Genomic DNA, 27,666 nt, shown 5'->3' with positions numbered 1-27,666 from the left:
TTGTCTTTTATTTGGTATAACAATCTATAACAATGTAGAGATGAACAATGATCATTTTCAGCCCCCTTTCACTTTTCCTATTTAATAACTATTTACAAATGTATACTATTTAACAGCCCCAAATTGCAACTATAAAAATTAAACAAAAACATCTAACCCCATTGGCGGTTATTAGTCCGGGAATCAAACTTCCACCTAAAGTAGAGCATTTGCCAAACTCCGGCTCCAACTTCCGGGTATTCAGTTTTTATTGATTTTGACTCCATCAACCTTTTAGTGGGAAACCCTTTTCTTACAATCATTATAATTAAATATAGAATTTGCTTGCATAATCCTAGGAAAAAAAAAATCTTAAAAGAGGAAATACACGTTCACAAATGATTGCCAGATGAATCTGCTCAGTTTAGAGATACGCATTAAAATCGCGGCGAGAATTTGTTCTAATTGGAAAAGATCTTCACCTACGAACAATCCATTTAGCCTTAATTTAATGAAGTATCATAGTGCCATCCACACCTCTGTCTTCCTTAGAGAGTCTATCAATAGCGAAGAATGTAAAACTTTGTAATTTGTCAAAAGTGTGGCAGTGGCATGTCGTAAACCAGAGTTTCTCATAGCACAGAAGTGCTCTAAAATTCTCACTTTCAACTTTCAAGAAGAACTATGTAGGTACAGTCACAATAAATGACATAAATAGGTAGAAAGCAATTTTAAAAAATCAGAATTTTGACTGCTCTCTTGCTGTTCTTCTCTGCATAGCTGTCCATACTTCTTCTCTCATTTGGGGCCATATTATCAAGAAAGGGTGATACGTTATCGCCGCTTTTATCGGCAGGAAACTGCCGATAAAGCTGCGATAATGGGCTTGATAATAGGCCCTTGTGAATTTCCATAGAAGCCCAGGTTCTGGTGTTAACCTGATGGCCCCAAGTTCCTTAATTCTATGAGAGGCTATAATACTTGCTTTAAAATGTAAACAGCAATAAAATACCAGGAGAAGTAGTAGGAGCCAAGCATCCTTAATTTCACTTTTGGATTAAAAATAAATACAGGTTAGTGCATGATGCAGAAGAATTTCTTGGTTGGTTTAAATATATTTAAATGTTTGCTAATCAAGTGCTAAGCGTGGTTTATAGACTTCCTGATGTCATTACACTGAATATTATTTTGTGTAAATAAGGTGCCATTCAAAGTCATTCCTACTCCATTGATTTGAATCTTGATAGGCCTCCAACCTTCTTTTTAGGTCTCATGCCTGTGTTGCAGTGCCCAGCAGCTCTCGCGCAGCAAGAGACCTCTTGGAGGGGGATTAGAAATGGACCTAGGAATCGCACACGCTCGTGCGTTTGCTTTACCTTTTGGCCCAGGCTATTGGCCTTTGCGTGCGTCTTTATATAAAAGACAGCACGCAATTGGCCAAAGTGGGAGCTTTGCCCCACCCATGGCCTATTGGTGTCTGATAAAAGCACCGGCCGTCATGTGGTTTCAATTACTGTGCACAGACACAGGCGCGATAATTGAAACCATATGTCTCGCTGTGGTGCACGCGCACGCTCACCACTCGCGGGATTGTTCTCTTTTTGGATCCATTTCACAGGGAAGCAACTAAATGAAAGAATTATAGAGAGGTGGGCTGCTCGTCAGGGGCTTGATTAAACTGCTCATTGAAGGTCAAATGCTTCCAGGCACATATGCTTCCATGTTTTTCTTCAGGCGATTAACCCTTAACCTAGTCATAATCCGATTATATTTATCCTGAAAGTGATATGAACGCGGGGAGCAGAACTGTACGACTTGCTTCATTTAAAAACATCATTGAGGGTATTTTGAAAAGGACTACGGATTTGTGTACATTGAGCATGAATGTTGCAATTCCAGAGATGTATATCCATGGTAGATGTGCTCTTTCTGTGACCGTTTACTGCAGCATTCTCTATTTTGCCTGCGACTTAAAGTGCATGTCCTGTAACATGACCTATTTTGATCATTAAGGCAGGAGTGCCACCCCCTGGATGCTGTAAGGGTAGGAGGGCATGGGAGAGCAGCGGGTCATCATCCCTTTCTGTTCTGCTCACGTTGGCCACAGTGTCTTCAGGCTGGCATTGCCGATGATGTACTCTGTGTGTGCCAGTGTCTCATCAGGCCTCTCCACCCGGTAATCCTTGTAATTGGGACTGCCTGGGAATTCAGGAAACCCCATATCTTGCCCTAAAGAGTAGAAAGCTCTGCTGTGACCCAGAAAGGGTGAGCGATAACAGTGCCAGCCTGTTACCTCCTTGCTCCTATATATATTTTGCGGGGTAGCAGTCACCAGTATGGGGTGGAGAGCTATTCATTTTAGAGGGGGTGGAGTTTTAATAGCATTAAACTAAGGCTAACAAACCCCTAATTCCCAACCCCTTGGACGAAGATCTAAGCATGTAATAATCCACGCAGAGCTGTTCGCTGGTGAACTCTTTTGCTTACTATAATTTCAATTACACATATCATGCTGTAATTAATTCAATGTTAACCTTGTATGAATATCGATATGATTTTGGCCTATATCAGCCCACATGGGCTGTGTCTATGTAAATGAATTTGGTTATGTGAAATGTTACGATAAAGCATAGGTATGTTCAAGTTCTTATGGGCATCTGAATAGAGGTAGGTCAGGGGTGTGCCCTCTCCCTTCAAAGTACCGGAGCCACGCTCCCCTGAGTCAGGTTTCCAGGTTTTGATAAAGACACAAATACACTTCAAGTCTGAGTCCTAACCCCAGCCTATGTCCATTCTGCTGCTTTCATCCTTACATCAGTGAAGGAGCCAGCACAGGGCGCGTTCTTTCAGTGCTTGGTACCATAATGGGCGGGACCAGTGTTGGTAATACCAAGGGCATTACATTTAACAAGCTCTAGCAAAGTCTGTAGATCGGGCTTTAATGCGCCAAGCCAAGCAAACAGACAAGCACAAATGTGCGCATGCGGTTGCATCTCTAGAGCACAAACGGGAATACAGGCAGATCACAATTAAAGGTTGTGATATTGGGTTATGGTAAGATGCATGGAAATTGTGTAAATATTTAGGAGAGAACGCACAACACTCTGAAATGCCTCTAGGTACTAGAATGGTTTCATCGTTGGATCATGTGGATTAATGCTGTGCCTGTCCCAGGACATATCTGTGAATATATGCTATGTCTGTGCGCAACCATGTCAGGTTGGTTGTGTAACACTTCTCTCACTTTCTGGCTCCTCAGATTGCAGAGGAAAGTGCCCATAGCATGTGTATGTCTGTGCAGTCTGTGTGTGAAGAATGTGTCATTACATATGCACGAAAAATGAAACAGGAGTAAACCTGTTATCCCAGCTGAGACCGGGTACGTAATATAACAATCGAACATGACTCAACTGGTATATCAAACAGGCGACTGTTCAAAATTGGTATCATTCACAGAACACAGGAAAGGGACACGGGAGACCAAAGTGAGGTGAAAAGGTTGTTATTTGCATATAGAAGCACACATTTACAACTAAATTGCAGTAACCATAACAACCAATTGTGCACTGTTAGTGTTGCAATGAGTAAACGGCGCAGTGACACAAGTGATTTTGAAACAACGTGAAGTGTGGCAGAAATTATATACAGTGGGGGTCAAACGAAAGTATTTACAATACACAGGGACAATTTCATTGTTTGTAAAGAGTGACGCTTTACTCGTCCCCCCTCCCGGATTGATGCCGGTAACTTGGATACAACTTGACTAACCTTCCCTCGCCTTGGATTAATTCCTGCTGCACGGTATATTCACCTTCCAGCCCAGCATAATACCCGCCGCCCTCCTTTGATTATTCCTCCACAAGACCTCCTTCCAGCCCTGAACGCTGAGCCCTACTAGTGACGCATCCTAGACGAACAGAGTGCACCCCTTGGATTCTCGCTCCACACAGTGACCTCAGAGCACATTCCAAGACCCATGTAACCATCGTCCCGATGATGACCTATAGTTACTCAGGTTGAAACACTGTCGACTCCACAGCACCATTTGCGGCAATCAAAGGGTTTCTTTACAAACAATGACATTGTACCCGTGTATTTTAAATACTGTCGTTTGACCCCCACCAACCTTTTCACCTTACTTTGGTCTCCCGTGTCCCTTTCCTGTGTCCTGTGATTAATACCAATTTTAACAGTCCCCTTTTTGATATAGCAGTTGAGTCTTTGTTTGATTGTTATATTACATATGCACAGCATGTGAGCGTGCAGAGTATGGGGCAGATTTACAAGCCCCTTGTGCCAAAGCCAGCGCCACGCTGCGGGGTATTTACAACGTGACGCATCTGGGAGATGCGTCACATGTAAAGCCCTGCGCCACATGTAGGTGTTCCGGCGCAGGAGGGCCAGGGGGGGAGGGGGAGCGTTCCGGCACAGGAATGCCTCCTAAAAGCGGATGAGTGAATTCTACAAGATTTCACTCAGCCACTTTTAAGGCCATGCTGCGACAAAACCCTGCGCCTGCTTGAAGCAGGCGTAAGGATTGACGCAGCATTTTAAGGATAGGGCACCCCCGAGCCTTGCTGGAGATGCGTCGCGCTTTACAGCAGCAGATGCGTCACGCATCTGTTCATTTTTGCCCCATGGTGCGCCGCATTGTAAATGCGGCGCATCCATGGTGGCGGAGCCGTGATGCACAATAACTGGCGCATCCCTGCTGATATGCAGGGACTGGCCAGTTATTGTAAATCTGCCCCTATGTGTTTACCTATCCGTGTTTGTCTATGTGTGCTAAGTTTTGGGGTTCATGCATTGTGTCTGCATGCAAGTTGCCCACGCTTCTTTCCCTACTGTTATCTCACTCACATCCCATCCTTCTGAGTATACAACTGCAGGACCAAGTAACGGCTTCTTTTTTCACAAATTAGCTGGCGCAAAGAAAGGGCTAGGGCACATGTTCTAAACAAGCATTTGCAATGCAATAGGTTTGCATTTGCGAGAGTTTGAGCTTTTGGCATTGTAAATGACAATGCCTTTTATGTATGTGTTCTGAAAACCTGCAATCAGTGCATAAACACACACTTTGTACTTATAGTAGTAGTTGCTTACGAGAAACAAGGCTGTCAGTAACTGTGTCTGTTTTACTGCCAGCTGTGCTTTTCGTAGGCAAGGACTATAAGTACAAAGTGCATATTTACACGCGCTTGCAGGCTTTCAAAATACATAAATAAAAGGCCTTGTTACTGATTCCTACCAAGGTCTTATAATTGCCTTTTTCTCTAAAACATGAACAAATTTGTCTGTTCCCTTATCAAATCCTCGTTTAGCACTGCTGTGTCCTTTTGCTTGATTTATTTTACTAAATAGGATACATTTTATGAGAGGCCCAAGGTGACTCAAGTCAGCATGTAGTGATGCATTTGCAGCCCTCGCTTTCCTTTAAATGTGTGTATGGAAAATACTGTTTTCTGTACTCAAAGGTGAGTTAAGGAAAATTCATTTCTCCTGGTTTCAATTCATTGTAAGTCTAGTGTTTAACTCTTTGTAGTTCAATCTGTTCACTACATTCTTATGATGACAGCACCAACATCATTAGAATGTCATTGATATGTGGAGCTAAAGGTCAACATTACCCACATACTTATCATTAGCAAGGCTCCATTCCACCTCTTTTTCCCACCGTTAAATAAATACACACACGTTTCCCACAGTTCCCATAGTTAGATTAGTATTCAATAGCACAATTTTACAGCCCATCTTTGTTCCACAGAAAAACATGTTATCTTGCCACAAAACGTCCTAGACCTTGTAAAACATTCTTAGTATCCTTCACAAAATAATATAAGATAGACTGAAAAGATAATAAAAATCTGCCAATGCAATATGACAAGTTCTCTGTCAAGCTCTCTATCCCATCAAGAATAAATCTGCTTTCCGGTGTCCTGCTGACTTGTGTGTTTTGAACTTCTGAATGCACCAAAGGGTGAAGAAATATCCCACTCTTTCCATTTCAATCTCACCAAACAGAGCAACATAGGAAGCAGATGGACACAGTAAAAAGGAAATCCTCCAACAAAGTGCCACTGAATCACTACCTTGTACCTTGGAGAAGGCTGGGGGCGGTTATGCTGTGGGAGGGACCGGTGGGTAAAGAGTAGGCAGGTTTTTTTATTTTGGATTACAGTAGCCTAACCCAAAGGTGGCTGACGATTGAGGCAACAATTTTGAGGTCAGGCCATCCCTACCTTATGGGTCAGGCTCACACTTGAGTCCAGATATGTAATTAAGAATAGAACAAGCAGAAGCTCAGAAGACACCTGTTGATACAGAAAAATTCCACTGCAAGGCTCTAGATAGATTGCCCCCTTGCTTCGGGCCTCATTTACAAGGAACTGACGCATCTGCATAGATGCGTCAGTTTCCTTGCGTCAGCACCAAATGTCCTTGCACCACCATGGATGAGCTATATTTACAATACACTGCTACATGGCATAAGGATTAACAGATGTGTCGGAAATTCTGATGCATCTATTGGCACAAAAGTGATGCATTGCTGGTGTTGCTCACGAAAGTGACGTAACTCCAGCACTGCTCCACAACAGATAGGTGAGTCCCATTCAAAGAGCCTTGCATCATTCCTTACGCCTGGTCTTGACATGCAAGGGATTTTGGCGCATTGAAGGTGTAGAATGATGCAGTGAAATGTTGTAAATTTCACTGCATCAGTTCTACATTGCTTTTTTTCATGAGAACGCCTACCCTGCATACATGATACCTGACACAGGTATAATGTGGCGCAGAGCTTTACAACGTGATGCATCTCTCTAGATGCGTCACATTGTAAATGGACCACAACGTGGTGCATTGTTTATGCCTCCACTGTGTCAAACAAAGTGATGCAACAGTGCCGCAAAAGTGTCACAAGGGGCTTGTAAATCTGCCCCATTGAGTTTTCCAGAGCGATTATCCTTCAGTTTTTGATTTTTGCCTCAGAAAAATAATGCATGTCTACTTAGGACTCCTTGTTACATGGAATGAAAGCCTGAGATGGGCCCTGCTGTCCGCAGGGGCACACCATGTGCGGCCTCCTTCAATGAGCGTGACTACCATCAGCTCTGTAGGTTGCAGAGGACAAGCAGATTAGATTATAGTGGCAGGGTGGGCTTTTTTCCCCATCTCCCTGAAGAGAGGATTGCTTACTGGCCTCATTGGTGTATTTAAATTGGTCCATTAGTTCCCTGAAACCAGGTCCTTCTTTCACTTTGTGTGACCAAGATTCTAGTCATACAGAGGCTTATGACCAGAATATAAATATGATTTTCTCTTGAGTAAACAACCCAGGGCTGCCTCTTTTTATGTTCTTCTCAAAAGTCATTTGTTTTAAAGCTCTGGCAAAGGCTGGCTTTACTAATCCACTAAGCTATTCACATAAAATACAGATGTGTTCCTGCAGCAGGCATATTGCGCTACTTTACGGCAAATCAAAATTGCCACTAGACAAAAGTCTGATCTCTCTGTCTAGCAGGATCATTAATTGCAGGAGTTGTTAAAATCTAGATTGCGGCGTAAACATTATCGGCGCCATCTTGTCCCTTTTTCAGGCTCATACGTGTGCGTAAGCAGCAGCCATTTTTGAGTACCATGGCCTCTCTGCCCACTGCCGATCGCCAGCGCGTCTCTCTCTGACCTCGCAAGCATCCCCCGCGCACTGACAGCCCCGCTCTCACATGCTTGGGCCATAAACCACCCCTTCAGCGCGGCCCTGCCTCAGAACCACATCCCGTACCCGGCTAACACCTCCCTCCATCCCTTTCATGATCGCACATCCTTTGATAAACCCCCTTCCTCTGTCCCCGATTGTCCGACCCGATCCCAGGCCATCACCTAGTCCTGCGGATGCAGTTTATTGCCCCCTACTGTAAGAAGTTGCCCCTCTTCAAAGGAGCTACAATTGATCAAAGCTCCGACCCCATGAGATCCGATCAGCCTCACACATTCCGGGAACCGGCGGAATGTCCAGCTGCGCGACAGTCATCACCTACTGAGATCGGGGTGGGGACTTCTACTGTAGATATGTGTGGGAACGGGCCTGAAGCGGGGATTCTGAGGATGTCTTTCTGTACTTCAAAGTATTTACAAGATTGTGCCACATGTAATAAACTGCACTAAAGACCATAAACCTGTGTATAAGAGGCCAGGCCTCAGAGATGCGGTTAGAGCACCTCGAGACGATACCCTGTTGTCTGATCTGATGTGTTCTGCTCCAACGGAATAAACTTCTGTTTCCTGCCTTCCAGTCTCCAGCGCCTTCCTCTTTGTTTGATGATTATCGAGTGGCATGAGAGGCGACTAACGCCGGGCAATACTTAAAGGTTATCGATTAAATTGCCCCCTTTTACAATTGGCGTCCCAAGCGTGGGGCCCATCAGTGACACATGGATCCAGTGGGAGAGGTCCCGACGACAGAGTGAACGACTGCAACGATCGGGAAGAGCTCCTGCCCGATAGACCCTCGTCTGGCAGCCGATCTTCCGAACTTCACCGGTTCCGAGCAGACCTCTCTCTCGAGTGATCTACGGTCCTGACTGGGAACCGTCTAGAGTGCCGCGACAATAACGGAGAATAGAGGACGATCGGGCGCTGGAAGCGGAAGATGGGAAACTGTCCATGCGGTCCGGGTAAGGTCGTGTAACACAACGCATTGCGAAACGATTGTTTGATTGTCTGAAAATACTAGTATTGCTCATTGCTTGCTTTTTGAGATATTCTCTGCCTGCAAACGGGGAAGAATAGAAATATTCTCTCTCCCTTTGCAGATAGTGAAGGGTAGGTAACGCGGACCTTTGTCCTCCCTTTGTAATCTGTCGTGCCTATTTTTCTCCCCACTGATTGATTGTCCGAACATTGATTGTTCGAAGTTGGTTCTTTGTGAGATATTCTCTGTTTGCAAATAACGCAGAATAGAAATATTCTGTCTAGTCTTTGCAAGTAGTGAAGGATAGGTAGTGCGGACCTTTGTACACCCTTTGTAATCTGTCATGCCTATCTTCTCCCCACTGATTGGTAGTTGGTTCATCCCGGACCGCTTATTAGAGATGAACCATCCAGCTCCACTGGAAGGCACCCCTAATAAGGACATGTTCACTAAATACAGATTAGTCGCCGTGGCTTATAGCAGGCTATGGCATAAATATACAAAAAAAGGATCAAGAAAGTCAGTGGCCACTGATAGGGTCCTTCGATGACAATAAAATAGACGTACTAGAAGCAGCCCTTCGTACCAATAAGTCAACGCCCACTATGCTTGATAGTCTCGGCATGTGGCGCGAAGAAGCAGCACAACGAAAAAAGAGAGATGAAGTAAGATTAGAGAAAGAATTACGAAAGGCAGCTCACCTTGCCACCAAAAAGTTAGAGGAAGAGATAAAGGAGAGAGAGGAAGCTAAACAGAAGCAAGAGTCCGAAACATCGGGCCAGTGTCCCGTTAGAACACCCTCTATGCTCTACCCTGAGTTACCTTCAAAACAACGAGCAAATGATGATTTATTACTAGGTCCCCCAATCATCTACATGCCCCCTCCATACGCCCCCTCCCAACCCTTAGTACAGCACCCGCAGCCCCCAAGTACAGGTGAGAATAGTGGCAGGACCTCGGTCCTCACGGCCTCCACGCCGGCCGAGCCCCTTGTACTGAACACAGCACAAACAGTAACATTAGATGACCCTGAGACTAGAAAGAAAGATTCCACAAGAATGAACCGGTTGAGCAAAGATGAACGAGCAGGGATCAATAAGATAGTGAAAACACTGGTGGAACGGAAGGAGAGCGAAGAATACGTAACAGATATGCACAACTCATATGCCGATAGCCACAGACAACATTTTGTTGTGCAATTTTGTTATCACACCCTCAATGCCTATGAAGACGGATATCAAGATAAAGGTCATGAGAGCTTAACAACCCTATATAGGAAAGTCGACATTGGAGACGAAGGCGAGTGTGATGTGATGGACCTCTTCACGCGTACGCTTGAAGTTTTCCGCCACCTCACTGAACTGAGGCTAGAAACTAAGACTACGACACCTGTAGCAACTGAACCCCGAACAGAAAAAATGGACACAATGATGCCTATAAAGGAGGCCGCTCCCTACTGGGTTCCCCTACGAGGACAGGGAACACATGATGACATTAACCACCAAGATACGAGCGGAAGGGTAGTTTATAACTGGGTCTACCAACCATGGGATCTACAAGACATCCTGACTTTCCGAAAATCCTTACCCGATTTACGAAAGAACCCCACTGCCTTTTATACTGAACTAGGCACAGCCTTGGGTTCGACGATTATGACCCTAGCGGACATCGATTTGTTTTTCGGGCTATGTCTGCCAGCTGATGTGTGGAAGCAAATCCGGAAAGTCGACCACCTTGAGCTGTTCGGGCATACCTGGTCACAACTCGATGGCATAAATAGACAACGAGAGCCCGGACAGAAACCCTTAAAAGCCATTTTAGACCTCCCGGACAAGATCGTCCAGAAACTGAAAACCCTGATCCCAGAAAAGAAGGTGGACTGGTCGATAGTAACGGCCTGCCAGGAAGACTTATCAGAATACTTCTCCCGGTGTGAGACAGTGTTTTCCGATTACAGTGGCCAGGACATGACCACTGCAACCGTACATTATCTGTTTGTCCAGAATTATGTCAAAGGTCTGTCGCAGGAAGTCTCACAGAAACTACAGACTAGTGAAAGTATTTGGGCGGCCTCCAAACCTGCGGCTATCCTTCAGATGGCCCAGTACTATGAGCATCAAAAGAACGAGAACGATAGGGCGACTGAGAAAAAGAAAAAGGACCTGAAGGAAAGGGTGATGATAGCGCAGTTGCAAGGGGTGACTATAGGAAAGGAACCATACAAAGGAAGTTACCAATCAAATGCTCCTAGAAATCCACCCCCTAAAGACCGTAAACATCTGCACCCTACGCTGGACGCAAAGACATCGATGAGAACCAGTGTGCGTTTTGTAAAGGGTTTGGTCATTGGAAATCCCAGTTTCCGGTCCTGCTAGAAATGAACAAAAATAGGGACGTAAGAGACGTAGCGGACGGGTCAAGAAATAGAGGACAGGGACGAGGGTACACGAACAACACCAACAACGACAGGCCAAGCAGACCGAACACATTTGACCATCCCCGACAAAACCATCACCAACAGTCTGACTGCGAAAACACCCATTACTTTGCATAGGACTGCCAAGGACAAGGGAGGGATCCAGTCGAGCTCTATGTTGACCAGCAAGGTCCTTATGTCACCGCTAAGGTCCTGGGTACGAAGTCTCCATTTTTGGTAGACACTGGCGCGACACGTAGTGCGTTATCTAAACGACTGATTCCAAGGGCACCCTTGTCTGGCTCACACGTAACATCAATAGGTTTAGATGGAATGCCCTCCACTAATCCCTTGTCCACACCGATCTCCTTTGACTTGGAAAATAACGCCACTGACACAACGTTTTTGCTCTCCTCCAACACCCCCGATGCCATTATGGGACTTGACTCATTGAAACATTTCCGAGCTACTATTAGATGTTCACAAGACGGAGTTCAAGTCATTCTGTACGACAACCCGACTCTGCTCAGACCTTGTCCCACACGACGCATGTTTTCCATAACTGATGCTGATCTGTCCCTACTCGACACTCTACCTCTGTACCTGTGGGCCAAAACTGACTCGGACGTAGGACGCATGATGATTGACCCTGTGCATATAACTGTTCGACAAGACGCAGTACTCCCAAAACTTCCACAGTATCGGATATCACCCGAGGGCGAGAAGGCATTGGTAAAGATTATCCAGTCCCTAGTGGATGCAGGAGTGGTAGAGGAAGTAGTTAGCAATGTTTGTAACAGCCCTATCCTACCTACTGTAAAGAAGCATGGTGAGGGAGATGAGAAAGCGTACCGCTCCATCATTGACCTACGAGAGGTTAACAAAGTAGTTGTACCTCAGTACCTCGTAGTTTCAGACATCACCACCATTTTGACTTTGATTCCTTCCACTGCCACCACCTTCACTGTAATCGACCTCAAGAACGCATTCTTTTCCATCCCATCCACCCAGACAGCCGCTACCTCTTCGGCTTCACCTAAAAATCCCGCTCATATAGATTTTGTAGAGCACCCCAAGGCTACACTGAAAGTCCCAGCATCTATAGCCAGGCCCTCAAGAGACAGCTGGATGCAGTCCAGTTACCGGATGGAGTGGTGTTGATACAGTACGTCGATGATATCCTTTTGGCGGCCGACACCACTCCACTTGCAGTCACAGCCACCATCCAACTCCTACACTTCCTCGCGGAAAATGGCCACAAGGTCTCCAAGAAGAAGTTACAATTCTGCCAACCCCAGGTGACTTACCTAGGCCACCTCTTGTCCAAAGACGGGAAGAAGCTTACACCCGACTGAATTCAGACCATTCTAGAAACCCCTGTCCCTAAGACCCAGAAACAAGTCCGCTCTCTGGTAGGACTCACCTCCTTCTGTCGACAATGGTTGCCAAATTTCAGCCTCATTGTAAAACCACTACTTTCCCTGCTGGCTAAAGATGTCCCCTTCCCACTCCCTTGGACCCCCGAATGCCAATCCTCCTTCAAAGAATTACGAGATGCCCTTTGCTCAGCACCAGTCCTAGGAACCCCAGATTACACAAAGCCCTTCTCCCTCTACACTCACGAAAGGGAGGGGTGCGCTTTGTCTGTTTTGACTCAGTCCATCGGCCCCAAGCAACGCCCATGTGCCTACTTCTCTGCCACTCTTGACCCCGTAGCCAGAGCTTTGCCTGCTTGCCTTCGAGCTGTAGCTGCCGCTGCTGTCTCTATCCGACAAAGTGAGGGAATCGTGCTCTCAAACTCCTTTACAGTGTTAGTGCCCCATGCGGTTGACACCCTCCTGAACCAGACTAAGATGCAGCATCTGACTACTGCACAACTGACTGGGTACGAACTGACTCTGCTTGCACCCCACATCACACTGAAAAGATGCACCACGCTGAATCCAGCCACTCTTTTGCCCCTACCTGAAAACGACCCCAATGTGTCCCCTATACATGACTGTGTGACCCTCACGGACGAACAGACTAGAAGTAGGGTTGACCTCCGAGACACTGCCTTCCCAGATCCTGACGGAGAGCTATGGGTGGACGGCTCTTGCATCAAACTCCCCGACGGTACCACCTCAGCTGCCTATGCAGTTACCACAGCCGAACTGTAGTTGAGACAGCCCGCATCACACAACAATCTGCACAGGCAGCGGAACTGATTGCCCTCACACAAGCGTGTATCCTAGCAGCAGGGACGACAGTAAATATATACACGGACAGCTAGTATGCCTTCGGGGTGGTTCATCATTTTGGGCTCTTGTGGAAGGAGAGGGGATTCCTGACCTCACACGGCACACCCATCCTACATGGAGATCTAGTCTCCGCTCTGACTGAAGCAGTCCTCCTTCCCAAACAACTTACTGTGATCAAATGCCAGGCACACAAAAAGGTGACGGACATCATTGGGCAGGGGAATGCACTGGCCGACATCACTGCCCGGACCACAGTCGAGAATAGGACGATGACACGCATGTAGGTGACCAGGTCACAAGCAGAAAAATGGAAGGACGCTAGGGAGACTATTAGGGACATCCAAATGGCCAGCTCACCACATGAATTGACTGAATGGGCACGGGTGGGACTGAAAGTCAATGAAGGCTGCTGGCGGACCAAAGACACAAACAAATGGTTGCTACCCAACTCGTACCTGATCCCCATACTGACCATGGCACACTCCCCTGCCCACATAGGATCTGCCCTCATGGCCGAACTTGTCTCCAAAGTTTGGCACAATGACAAGATCACAGACTCAGCTAAACGTCTGGTCCAACAATGTCTGATATGCCTGCAACACAACCCTGGGAAAGGAACTGTCGTACCCCGGGGAGGGTTTGGGATCCCCAATCATCCCTTTGAAGTCCTACAGATGGACTACATCCAGTTAGAAAGGTGCCAAGGTCGGAAGTATGTGCTTGTTGTCGTGTGCGCATTTAGCAAGTGGGTGGAAGCCTATCCAACTCGCGACAACACTGCCATTGCTACTGCAAAGGTATTACTGAAGGAATTCTTCCCTCGCTACGGCCTTTGTCTAATTTTGTGGAGCGACAATGGCCCCCACTTCGTAGCCGAGGTCATCCAACTCATCTTGAAGGGGTTGGGTGTAAAACAGAAGTTTCACGCAGTCTTCTATCCCCAATCTGCTGGACTGGTTGAACGACATAACGCCACACAGAAGCTCAAACTAGCAAAGATAGTGGCTACCACAGGACGGAAATGGCCAGACGCTCTCCCACTGGCATTGCTATCAATGCGTTCCACCCCCACCAAACACCACTTGACCCCCTACGAGCTCATTTTCGGCCGGCCTATGAGCGTTTGGTCCACACCAAAACCGACATCCATTCACGACATCCCGGATGTCCTAATGTCTGACTATTTGTATAATCTGACTAAAACACTGTCTGTTATCCATCAACAGGTGCTGCAGGCCATCCCTGATGCTTTCAGGGGCCCCGGACACGACATCCAACCCGGTGACTTCATCCTAATCCAGAATTTCCAGCGTGCGAAGAGTCTGGAACCTCGGTGGACGGGCCCCTGGCAAGTCTTGATCACCACCCGAACAGCTCTTCGAGTGGAGGGGAAACTAAATTGGCTGCACGCACACCACTGCAAGAAAATATCCTCGACCCTGACAACGACCGAAGACGTGGCCACCCAAGAAGAGCTCCTGAACAAAGACCGACCATCCCTGAGCTGTTACCCGGATGCAGAGACACTTGAATTGGAAAAATTTCCCGATCCCCTGTGCCGTCCAGAGAAGGGTATAACCTGCGTCGAAAGGAGGGAGCCTCGGCTAAGCAGGCCACTGACTAAGTTACAAATCTCAGAGCGATAGCCTAACACTACTAAGGCTACCAGGAGAGAGGCTAAACGAAGTTTGTGGTTCTGCCCGCTACCGAGCCCCTTGAAGATGATGGAAGCGCCCGATGCGAAGATGATGGAAGCGCCCGATACGAAGATGATGGAAGCAACCGGATATCCGAAGATCCACTACAGAAACCCAAAGACTGATAAAATACACAGCTCATAGACTATTGCCCTTTTCATCGCCCTTCTCTTTTGCCTCCTCCTCATGGCCACCTTCTGGATTGTAGAAGAGAGCGCACCAGCTCATAAGACATTTCTAACTACTGCACAGCCTACCACCATGAAAGAACACTACCTGATCTCTCTTTCACCTCAACTCTGAGAAAGGCGTAAGGAGTTCTGGAACAACTCCTTTGTTGAGTTACTGCATCAACACAACCTTGCCGCCAATGCCATGAATTGCTGGATCTGTGGGTTGTTACCACATGCCACTGGACATTCCATCCCCTTCATCCCTTCACCTTTCTCCATTCATGGTTCCTGCCTTGCTTGGCTGATCCTCTTGCAAGAGATTTACAGGGATAATGCCACTTCCAGCAAAACTGTGTCACACTTTTATCATGGGTTCTGGCTGAACAAAACTGGAAGAACCGCTGCTCCCTTTTGCCCTGTGACATCCAACGCTTCTTTTCATATGGACATCCCTGCCAAAGCACGGGTTAAAATGCAGGTGTTCAACAATCCAGTCAGACCCACCATCTCCTACCTCCGAAAACGAACAGCTGCCACCCTGACTGTGGCCCTGTCTGTCGTCAACGTCTCGGGCCTTGTATGCATCGAAGGTCTCGGGACACAGTTGGTGGGCCACAGCGCTTGCCACATCACCAGAACTCTGGACTGATCCACCCTCTTTTGTCACCTCCCCGAACATGTACTTTGTCTGCAGTACAAAAGCCTACACCCGGCTCCCAAAGGGCTGGGGAGGTACCTGCTACATCGCCTTTATCCTCCCCCCGACCTATGTGGCTCCAGCAAACCACCATCGACAAAAACGAGCAAGAGACATTGAACAAGCTGACTCCACCGGAGCACAGTTCCTGGACGCAGTGAAGGGACTTGTTCCGCTCTGGGGTCCGATGGCGTACAGCCGTGCCATCCGACATTTGACCCAGGCAGTTGAAACGACTATGAATATCACAGCTGGCATCCTCACGAACAACACAGCCGAGCTTCAGTCGGTCCGCCTGGTGGCCCTTCAGAACCGTAAAAAACAATCTGAAAGATCAGATCAAGAGAACCTAGCTGACAGTATGAGAAACTTCCAGGATGGGATATGTCTCAAGGAAGACAAGATAGGCAAGGGGAAAAAAACTTTTTTTCTTTAGTCCCCTCACTCACCGGAGTTTCCTCACGGTGACATGCTTCATCATAGGGGCTTCCCAACCCGCTGCGGGTTGAGGCGTGCTGCGACTAACGGTATTGCGTAGGAGCACTTTTAATTGTAGACTATGTGTGGTGTCATGTGAGAAAGGGAAAGTGGGTGGAGTGGTGTGAGTTAAAAATATCCTACTGGTGGGCTAAAAAAACTTTATTTGTGCGCCTAGCGGATACATTAAAAGTGGGGCCCTTCAGAACCGCCTTGTTCTAGACGTGGTTCTAGCGGATCGTGGAGGAGCATGTCGCATCACTGGGTCCAGCTGCTGCACCTACATACCGGACAATTCGCCTTCAGTCTACAAGGCCATTGAACACCTCCACAGACTTTCCTCAGAGGTTCATCAGGAACAAGAAGGATGGTCGCTTGGGAGCTGGTTCTGGAGTGCTGTAAAGGACTGGGGGTGGAGGTTGTTTATGATCATATTGATACCGATTGTGATAATGTGTGGATTCTGCCTGGGTGTTCAATGCTTGCCGCCCCTGTTCTCTCTTTTTGCGAACTGTATCTGCCCTAAGACTCTGGACTTCGAAGCTGAACGAATGAAAGCTTTATACAAAGTGGAAATCCGTAACATAATGGGGATAGATATAGATTGACAAGCTGGCTAGATATGTTGAAAAGGGAGGACTGTTAAAATCTAGATTGGGGCGTAAACATTATCAGCGCCATCTTGTCCCTTTTTCAGGCTCATACGTGTGCGTAAGCAGCAGCTATTTTTGAGTACCATGGCCTCTCTGCCCACTGCCGATCGCCAGCGCACTGATAGCCCCCGCTCTCACATGCTTGGGCCATAAACCACCCCTTCAGCGCGGCCCTGCCTCAGAACCACATCCCGTACCCGGCTAACACCTCCCTCCATCCCTTTCATGATTGCTCATCCTTTGATAAACCCCCTTCCTCTGTGCCCGATTGTCCGACCCGATCCCAGGCCATCACCTAGTCCTGCGGATGCAGTTTATTGCCCCCTACTGTAAGAAGTTGCCCCTCTTAAAAGGTGCTACGATTGATCAAAGCTCCGACCCCATGAGATCCGATCAGCCTCACACATTCCGGGAACCGGCGGAATGTCCAGCTGCGCCACAGTCATCACCTACTGAGATCGGGGTGGGGACTTCTACTGTAGATATGTGTGGGAACGGGCCTGAAGCGGGGATTCCGAGGATGTCTTTCCGTACTTCAAAGTATTTACAAGAATGTGCCACATGTAATAAACTGCAATAAAGACCATAAACTTGTGTATAAGAGGCCAGGCCTCAGAGATGAGGTTAGAGCACCTCGAGACGATACCCTGTTGTCTGATCTGATGTGTTCTGCTCCGACGGAATAAACTTCTGTTTCCTGCCTTCCAGTCTCCAGCGCCTGCCTCTTTGTTTGATAATTATCGAGTGGTGTGAGAGGCGACTAACGCCGGGCAATACTTAAAGGTTATCGATTAAATTGCCCCCTTTTACAGAGTTATCTTGACATTTTTATTGCTACCTGAAAGCTTGACACACAAGGAACTCTTCAGCAGGTGCTATATCATAAGTTAATGCTAAACACAGCGCCCAGCCCTCCCTCCCCCAAGGGGACGCATTCAGAACGTCTCCGCATGCCTGATCCTCGACATCCCTCGCGGCAGCCACATCACACCCTACCTGAGAGATCTGCACTGGCTTCCCGTCAACCAGTGGATTACCTTCAAGCTCCTCACCCATGCAAACAAGGCACTCCACAACACCGGACCAGCATACCTCAACAGACGACTCACCTTCCACCCCCCCCAACTGCCAGCTCCACTCCACCGACCTCGCCCTCGGTACCGTCCCCCGCATCCGAAGAGCAACCTCCGGCGGCAGATCATTCTCCCACCTCGCTGCCAAGACCTGGAACACTCTCCCCACCCTCCTACGCCAGACCCAGGACCTGCTTACCTTCAGGAAACTACTCAAGACCTGGCTATTCGAGCAGTAGCAGCACCCCTCCACCCCTCCCAGCGCCTTGAGACCCTCGCGGGTGAGTAGTGCGCTTAACAAATGTTCTGATTGATTGAAGGGCAGCCCCCACCTCCAGCAGTGCCGGACTGGCCGTTGCGAGCAGAGGGCCATCCCCCGGTGGGCCGCAAGGGTGGAGGCCGGTTTTGGGCCCCTGGGGGCCGTTTTTGTTACAGGGCCGTTTTTACAGCATGTCCGCAAAATCGGCCCTGTAACAAAATCGGCCGAAAACCGGCCCCGGCAAAGAGCTCGGTCACACCCCCAACCCCCTCTGGGGGGCCAGCCGAGCACTTTGCCGGGGCCAGTTTTGGTTCCCAGTCCGGCCCTGACTTCCAGGTCAGTGCCCAGTGTGGCAGCACAGGTCACACATCCCTAAAGCCAGCCCGATGACCATGGTAAAGTCTTAGACGCTGCTTGCTTTGCAAGTGCTGTGCATGGACTGTGACTGCCGTAGGCTTTGTCTGCATCTGGTTGTGCTATGCTGGATAGTGACACATCTCTGCTGAGCTGGCAATCACCTCTCGGCTATTAAATTTGTGATCAATATTATCTCATCTGTAGCTTGATGCTTCAGTTTGGCACAGCCTGACTGCTGCAGAAACATATTTTTTGAGTTCATTCCTGGTTCTAACTTGGCACACCTGGCACGTGATGGCTACATAAATGTTTTTGAGATTCAGATGGCTACTAGTAACAGTAATGTATTTATTGCATGGTTAATAAAACCCTTTACAACTCAAACAAGCATATAATAGAAAAAAGAAAAAAAAATTGGGCATATTACGAAAAGTACAATAAAAGCCTCTGTGGAACAATCAGACATATCATAAAACAAAATAAAAGCTAAACATTTTGCGAAGGTTGAAAAAGAAATAGCAAATAACATTAAACTCTACTCTGAAATACAGAAAAATCTACAGAGTGCCAATGTGCCTGTATAAAAACAAAGGGTTATATTTACAAGCCCCTTTCGCCAACACAACGTCACTAAAAGTGACATTATGTTGGCGATAGGGGCTTCGCCTTAATTACAAGGCAGCGTTAAGCCACTTAATGTGGCTTAGCGCTGCCTTGTAAATAAGACAGTCTTTCACGCTGTACTTAGCATCAAAGGGGAGGGCAATGGGTGTTGCAGTGGGCATTCCACCGCAACACCCATTGATTTTGACACTGCTCCCTATTTACAAGGGCCTTAAACTGGTGAAACAAGGAGGAATGCTTTATTTCTCCTCAATTTTGCTGTTTTTATATGTGCTGTGTTGTGAAGCACACATAGAAACAGCAACTTGCTTATGATTTTTTATGCAACTTCTATGTATGTTGCATGAAGCAGCACATAGAAGTTTCAAAACGCTATGAATGATTATTTATGTGCGGGAAGGGAGACCTTCCTGCCCATAAATGATCATTGCCCCCAATGCAGGCACCCTCACACTATGGTGCAAAGGTGCCTGCATTGGCACTAGTCCGCTGAACTCAGCGCCAGCGCTATGGGAAACGCAGGGGTACGCCGCATTCTTGTGAATACAGCACATCTCTGCGCTTTCAGAATGGAGAAGGATGGCATTAGCAATGTTTCCTTAACGCCACACTTCTCCATTCTGTTGTAAATATGCCCCAAAGTGCCAAAGAGAGCCGGACTGTTGACAAGAATCCATAATATGCTTAGTGGCGATTTGTAAAGGTTTTTATTAACTTTGAATAAATATATTACTATCACTAGAAGATTACTGCCTCTGAGCACAGTTGAACATTTAGGGCACTGGATAAATTCATGAGGCACTGTCAGATCTTGAAAAGTTGAGACGAAAAATGAAGACCTGGGGCCCTATTACAATGAGTGCCCCGGGGGTGCAACGGGCATTTGCACCCACTTTTGCACCCCTGGGGCACTTTGGTATTACAGAAGGAGGTGCAGGCACTTGTGCTGCCCCTTCAGAAATACTGAGAGTGCTGGCACACTTAAAGCACCAGCGCTACCATCAGAGGGCCTTGCCTCATTTGCATAGGGGCCTGCCCCATGCAAATGAGGGAATTCCTTTGCCTCTACACCCATGCCGTATTACAGATGCAAAAACAACAGTTGATGGACAGAAGGCAGAACAATGTAATACATTCACCCCAGTTCAGAGATCTGGGCCTAAATCCATCGTTTATTTGCACTCCACACCATCCCAGTTCAGACATGGCCATATGCAAATCAGCCTTGACCATGTGCCTCATGGGAACAGTCCAGCCCGAACTGCCAAGCCATGCCTTCCCTGGACCGGAAACAAGCTTCCGAGGACCGGTTTCGGGCTCTACCACCTCAATCTCTGCCCTGCTAACTTGCAGCTACCCAGTGCTTAATTTGAGCCTGTGGTTTCTGGTGCTCGGCATCAGCACTTAATTGTCAGCACCGGAGCTTGTGATAGCCTGCCACAAGGTGGCGCTGCCTAGCTAATTTAGAGATGACCACAACAACAGTTAATTATGTATGCTATATTCACTGGGGGTCTGAAATAGTCTAAACTGTCAGGCTTGTAGCATTATGAGGGTTAGCAGTGGTGTTGTTACTATCACTGGAAGCATGGCAGAGGGAATGTGTGGTCCAAGCTGCAGTGGCCTTCTGGCAAGAGCCCTGGCACTTACTTTTTTTCACAAATTAAGCACTGAATCTACCCCTCGGATGGATCATCGGGCGTGGCCACTTGAACAGAGGGAAATGCCTCTCCCTCTTTGTGGGCTGACGCAGAGAGGCAGCAGAACAGAGACTACGGACGTCACCCACACGTCAGTGCATGCGCCCTCCCAAATGCCATTGGGTGGACAAGGTAGTTACAGCACTTCAGTGATTGATTTTGAAGCATTTTAAAGGCTCAGTTATCAAAACCACCTTGATTCTCTGCTTGAGATCATTGTACTCTTTGCCTTGCACCAGTAGTAGTGTGAAGGGGACCCAGATCTCCTTTCCTTATGCATTTATCACCTAGAAAAACAGGTGGGTTGGTGCAAAGCTTGTGGGTTGGCTTGATGAGTTATATGCCTGAGAGAAGCAGCAGTGAAGTCATCCAGGGGGAGATTTACTAAGATTTTACGCCATGTTTGCATCACAAAAGGGACACAAATCAGCACAAATTCTTTATTTTCCGATTTACTTTCTAGTGCTGGAAACAACATGAAAGTAGCGCAAGGGGACGTACCATGAGTGGAGCATGGGCATTCCGTCGTAACCACCCAAGGTTTCTCAAGCTAAACCCAAATTACTAAATAAAGTAGACAGGGTTTAGTGTCCGAAAACTGTGCTCTTTTGAAGTTGGCGCAAGAAAAGAGAAACTTTTTCATTTCTCCTTCCTTTTCCAACTTTGTACATGTGCTGCACTGTGCAGCACGCAGACAATGAGGGGAAATGGTTAAAGTGAGTCTGTGCATAGTATTTTGTACTGGAAGGGTACCCTATGAGTACAAAACCTATGCTAGACTTACGGAGACGCCCTTGCATCACGAAGCAAAGGTGTCTCAGTGGCGCACTGCAGCTGATTTCAGCGCTAGGGGCAGGGGAGAGGAGTGCCATATTTTAGTAAATTTGGCGCTCTCCTTCTCTCTCCTCTTCACGTAGCACAGCACAGCCTTTGCGCCTGCTGCACTGCACTGCAGTAAATCTGCCCGCAGACTTTAGTGTGGGATGCATTGGATGGCAAGTCCCAGAATACAGAGCTAAATCCTGAACTTCAAGAGCTGCTCATGAAAAGGATGTTTGATTGTCATAGATTCGTGCTTACAGCCACAACAGCCACAAAATGGCACCAAAGCCTCATCTAAAGAGTCTTCATCGACAATTGTAATTGTAATTGTAATTGTAATTGTAATCACACTTTTAGAGCGCAACTGTCATCCAAAGTGTATCCTGGCGCTTTGAACAAAACATTACCTACTGATGTTTAACACTACAGCGCTCTCGGGAAGAAGTGACTTTTGAGATCCTTTTTAAAAGACAAAAGGTCCTGTTTGCAATGTTTAGTATACCATTTGTGCTCATATAACAAGCATTGGCAGAGCCACCAGGTCTCACTAATCTGCTAGTGCACATAATCATCATTTAACATGAGCTTTAATAGTTTATGACAACATAACACATAATATAAGAAAACGTAACACACCGTAACTTGTGCATGCATGTGTTTCCAAGCGTTTCCACAATACTGGCTTTTTTACGCTGTTCTTACATGGAAGCAGGCACTCTGACGCCCAAAGCTCAACTGTAATACATGATTACAGTGGAGTAGTAATGCGATTTTCTTACTACAGATGAGTAATGCTCTTTCGACTAAACTGTAATAAGGGAATCCCATGGGCATTGCAGGCTTCTGTGTCTCCTCAATCCATTCATGCCCATAGAAAGCTGATAAAAGATGCACCGGTTTTGCTACAGTATCTGCGCCTGTCTGTGAGTTGGGAGAGGAGCTGCCCTTGTTTTCTGCTATTTGTCTCAGTGCTCCTCCTAATGGGCCTCGAGGGACTCCGTAGCTAATGTTTACTCTGCATCCAGCACCGTGATAATTTGTGCGACCCATTGTGTGTTGTTGGCACGCGGCACTCATTTGTGGGGACAGGACTTATTTCTCATCATCAGACTTTGTGCAAAAGCAAGAGAGAAAGACAGAAAGGGGAGAAGGAAGGAGGAGAAAGACAGGAAAAACTGACAAAGGGAGAAAGCAGGGGTTAAAAGAAATCCACAAGTGTGAGGTAAGCAGGAAGTGTAGAGTAGTGGCAGAAAGAGGCGTGAGTGGGATTCAATACTACCAGCCTTGGCATTCTGATAAAAACTTTGGGGCAGATTTACAAGCCTCTTGCGACACTTTTATGCCGCCGTTGCATCACTTTTGTGACACAGCGTAAACAATGCGCCACTATGCAACATATTTACAACGTGATGCATCTAAGTGAGATGCGTCACGTTGTAAAGGACTGCGCTATATTATTCCTGTGTCAGGTAAAATGTAAGCAGGGTGGGCGTTCCGTCACCAGGAAGCCCCGTAAAAGTGACGCAGTTAAATCTACAAGATTTCACAGACTCACTTTTACTTCCCCCCTGCAACAAACCTTATACCTGCCTAAAGCAGGCATAAGGAGTGACGCAACACAGCAAGTATAGAGCACCCCTGAGCAGTGCTGGAGTTGAGTCGCGCTTGCAACAGAACTCCAGCACTGCGTCACCTTTACGACGTCAGATGCGTCACGCATTTCTCTACACTTGCGCCACATTGCGCCGCATTGTAAATGCGGCCCATCCATTGTGGTGCAAGGAGTTTCAACTGTCACGCAAAATAACTGGTGCATCCCTGCTGATATGCTGGGAAGCGCCAGTTATTGTAAATCTGCCCCTCAGGGACTTATTTAGGAGCCCTTGCGCCCCTTTTGCGTCACTGGTGCATCACTAATTTGTGACGCACCAGCAGCTTAAAAAATTAGCCTTCTTGCACCATATTTGCAAATTGATGCATCTACCTAGATGCGTCACTTTGTAAACTCCTGCACCACATTATACCTGCGCCAGGTATAATGTATGCAGGGGGGGCGTTCTGACGCAAGAAAGGGTTGTAGAAGTGACGCAGTGAAATGCCACTTTTAGGACGCAGATGCGTCAATATCTTACGCCTGCCTCGAAGCAGGCGTAAGACTGACGCAGGCACATTTCACATGGGATTTGCCCATGTGTAATGACCCATTGATGGAGTTGCGTCACCTTTGTGACACACTCAAGCAAAGCTTCATTTTTGCGCCTACAGATACGTCAGAAATACTGACGTATCTGTAACTCCTTGTGACATGGTGCGTCATCTATAAATATGACGCCTCATTGGTATCGCAAGGAGGGCGCAATGAAAAGTGACGTATCGCTGTTTTCTCGCAGCGATGCACCACTTTTCATAAACGGGGCCCTTTGAGCCCCTGCACACTAGACTTGTGCTCGTTCACTTGGCACATTCTTCCTTCTTTAGACAGGCACAGCAACATTCCCAAGTATTGTGCTTTTCAAAAATGTTATGTGAGAACTTGGAATGTGGGATTAGCCTGCATTCTGGGTTCTAGTTGACTCGCAAGCGTTCCAGTGAAGTGCGTTACGCTAGGGCTGGCCGAAGGACAGCTGCGCTCCAGTTGTAGGAGCATTTGTCACTCATTAAACGTTTCCACTTACCCCATTCTTGTGGTGCTGTTATCAAGGGGTACAAGAGTTGGCGACGAGGGTGGGAAATGTTAGTAACAGCAGACTTGAGTGATTATGTCCAATAATGTGCCCTCATTCATTTTTGAGACTTCCGTATCAATGTGTCTGTTTTCTTGATCACATTGGTCGTTTGTAAGGCGGAAGATGTGTTGTGCTTTGTAAGAATGTTGTGAGAACTTGAAATGTGGGATTAGCCTGCATTCTGGGGTGCTTATTTACAAGCCCCTTGCACCACTTTTGCGTCATTTTTATCATGGGAAAAGTGACATAGGGGTTGTGCAAGTGGTTTGTAAATAGGCCCCTTGGTTCTAATTGAATCGCAAACGTTCCAATGAAGTGAGTTACGCTGGGGCTGTCTGAGGGATACCTGTGCTCCTCTGGTAGGGACATTTGCCACTTAGTAAACGTTTCTACTTACCCCATTCTTGTGGTGCTGTTATTGCGGGGTACTAGACCAAGTTACCTCGCTAAACACGTGATCACAGGCAGCTGGGGAGGAGGGGCAGATAGCTACAGTGCAGCAGGTGCGGTGCCACCAGGGACCAGGGGTGTGACGGACCCACTCACTCTACCCCAAGTCGATGCCATTGTTTTCCTTTCAGCGGATAGCAGCTGTACTCATGGCTTGCTTTAGGGCCGCCTGAACCCTTGCTATGCCCCTGCAGACAGCGCGCCTTTCAGCGCCTCGAGGTTTGTTCGAGGCAGCCCAGGCGCCTTAGGAATGCGGAATCCACGCAGCCAGCGCCTCAGAGGTCACAGACTTCAGCAGATCCCTGGAGACCCGGCACGTCTGTGGTGTGCGCGAGGCCGATCAATACAGCGCATTCGGAGCTGATTTCCCCACAGAGGCCTCCTGATTAGCACAATTGTGTTCTGTCCGGAGCACTGCTGCGCTGTTACCCTGTCACTGATCACGGAGAAAAGAGACAGGGGGCGGGAAAGCTAATTCACTGGCCTCTGACACATCAGTGCGTGGGCGAAGAGCAGGCACAGGCTTCTCAGACCCTGCAGTCATGTGGCCCGTGATACAGGAGCTCAGGAACCTGTAAGCGACCATATAATATAACTTTAGAGCCAGGGCCACTGGAATTATGGGGCGGGAGAGGGCCAAATTATATGGCAGGGTTGAGTAAATTATGCGCCAAGAAAAAAGCAAATTATGCGGCAACGTTTGTAATAGTATTACCGCATAATTTCCTCATTTGTAAGCATGGCAACCCTCTCTGGGTATCGGTTGCATCACATTAGTACTAATTTAACAACAAAAAATATAGCAAAAAGAAACAGAAAGGTGGCCAGTCCAGCTTTACAAAGGTCCTACAAATACGTGGCAACACGTGTTGTTGAATTTTTATTAACTTTTGAACCATTTGAGTAAGAAACACAATTTATTTTTTGGTAAAATCTGCATATTCTTCAGCAGATGATTAAATATGTGAAAAATTCAAAACTATGCGAAAATTGCTGAAGCCTCACAATCTCATAATTTCATTGGCCCCGCTTATAGCTCACTGCCGAGAGCCATACCAGTGTTAAAGGCCCTGCGGCTTGGGCTTGCAGCGAGGTAGCAGGCCTTTAACAACCGGTATAGTTCGAGTCAGAAGGGCTATAAGGCTATCAGAACATTCTACCCACTGAGGGTAGACTTTTCTAAATTTAAAAGGAAGAAGCAGAAAGACAAACAGTGGAATGATGGAGTGGAACACTTACAGTCGCCATTATAAGCCCTGAACCACTTCATCGTCTTCAAGGGAGCGTCAAGCATTCCAGTGTTCTAATAGACTCATAGCCCACTGCCAAGGGCTCTACCAGTTGTTAAAGGCCCTGAGCTCGAGCCACAGGTGAGGGCCTACAACTAGGGTGAGGGAATTTCACAACAGGTATAGCCTAAGGCAGAAGGGTTGTAAGGCTGTTAGATCATTCAACCCACTAAGGATGGAATGTTCTAAATTTAAAAGGAAGAAACAGAAAGGCAAGCATTAGAATGCTGGAGTAGAAGGCTTATACCAGCAATAACAATCCCTAAACCCCTCAATCACCTTCAATGGAGCACCTATCCTCCCAATGTTCTAAAATAGCCATAGAGCCCACTGTAGCGGGCTCAACCAGCCATTAAAGGTCTGCCCCAGCATTAGCAGCCGAAGGCGAGGGCCTTTAACAAGGGAGCAGGCCTTAAATGGCTGGTAGAGCCTGCTACGGAGGGCTCTAAGGCTATTAGAACATTCCACTCCTAGAGGGCAGAATGTTCTACTTTGTAAAACAAAGACCTCACAGAGCACGAGGGGGTTGAAATCCCCTCAGGCAGCATGAGGCCTTTGTTCACAGCTGTTGCTGTGACAAAGATTGGAATGTTGATGCTCTGGGCTTCTACCAGCCAGCGCTCAACATTCCAATGTACTACTATGGCCTTCGAGCCTGTCTTAGCAGGCTCTTCTGGCTATTAAAAGCCTGCTCCAGCTTTAACAGCCTGAGCCGAAGGTGAGGGCCCTTAATAAGGGAGTGAGCATTTATTTGCCAGGAAGATTGCTAGGGAGGGCTCTATGTCTATTAGAAGATTCCACACCTAGAGGGTAGAATGTTCTAATTTGTAAAACAAAGTCCTCACGGAGCCCGAGGTTGGTGAAAGCCCCTCGGGCTTCATGAGGACTTGGTTAAACATTGGAATGTTGATGCTCCCGGCATCTACCAGCCATTAGAAACCCGGAGCACTCCTTGTTTTCAATGAAGCTCCCAACATTCCAATGTTCTAACATGGAATAGTCATCACTCATCTTCACTTCAGTGGAGTCACTCATCAGGATACAGCATTTTCACTAGGACATTATGGGTTCCGGAGTAGCGTGATACTTGCCGAAAAAGCCCCTAAACGCCTCATCAAGGGTAGTAAGCGCTATATAAATGTATTTACAATACAATACTGTTAGAAATGGGATTTATGGTTGGCTAGGGATTGCGCCTAAACCAGGCAGAAACCACCACTCTAGTCAGGGCAAGGGAGTTACACTCTGAAGATAACCCCTGCTGGTAGCTTGGCACAAGCAGTCAGGCTTATCCGAGAGGCAATGTGTAAAGCGTTTGGGCAACACACACACACACAGCAGCAAA

This window comes from Lissotriton vulgaris, chromosome 1_2 (assembly GCF_964263255.1).
Source record: "Lissotriton vulgaris chromosome 1_2, aLisVul1.2, whole genome shotgun sequence".
Lineage (NCBI taxonomy): Eukaryota > Metazoa > Chordata > Amphibia > Caudata > Salamandridae > Lissotriton > Lissotriton vulgaris.
The sequence above is the reverse complement of the archived record's forward strand: the minus strand, read 5'-3'. Positions refer to the sequence as shown.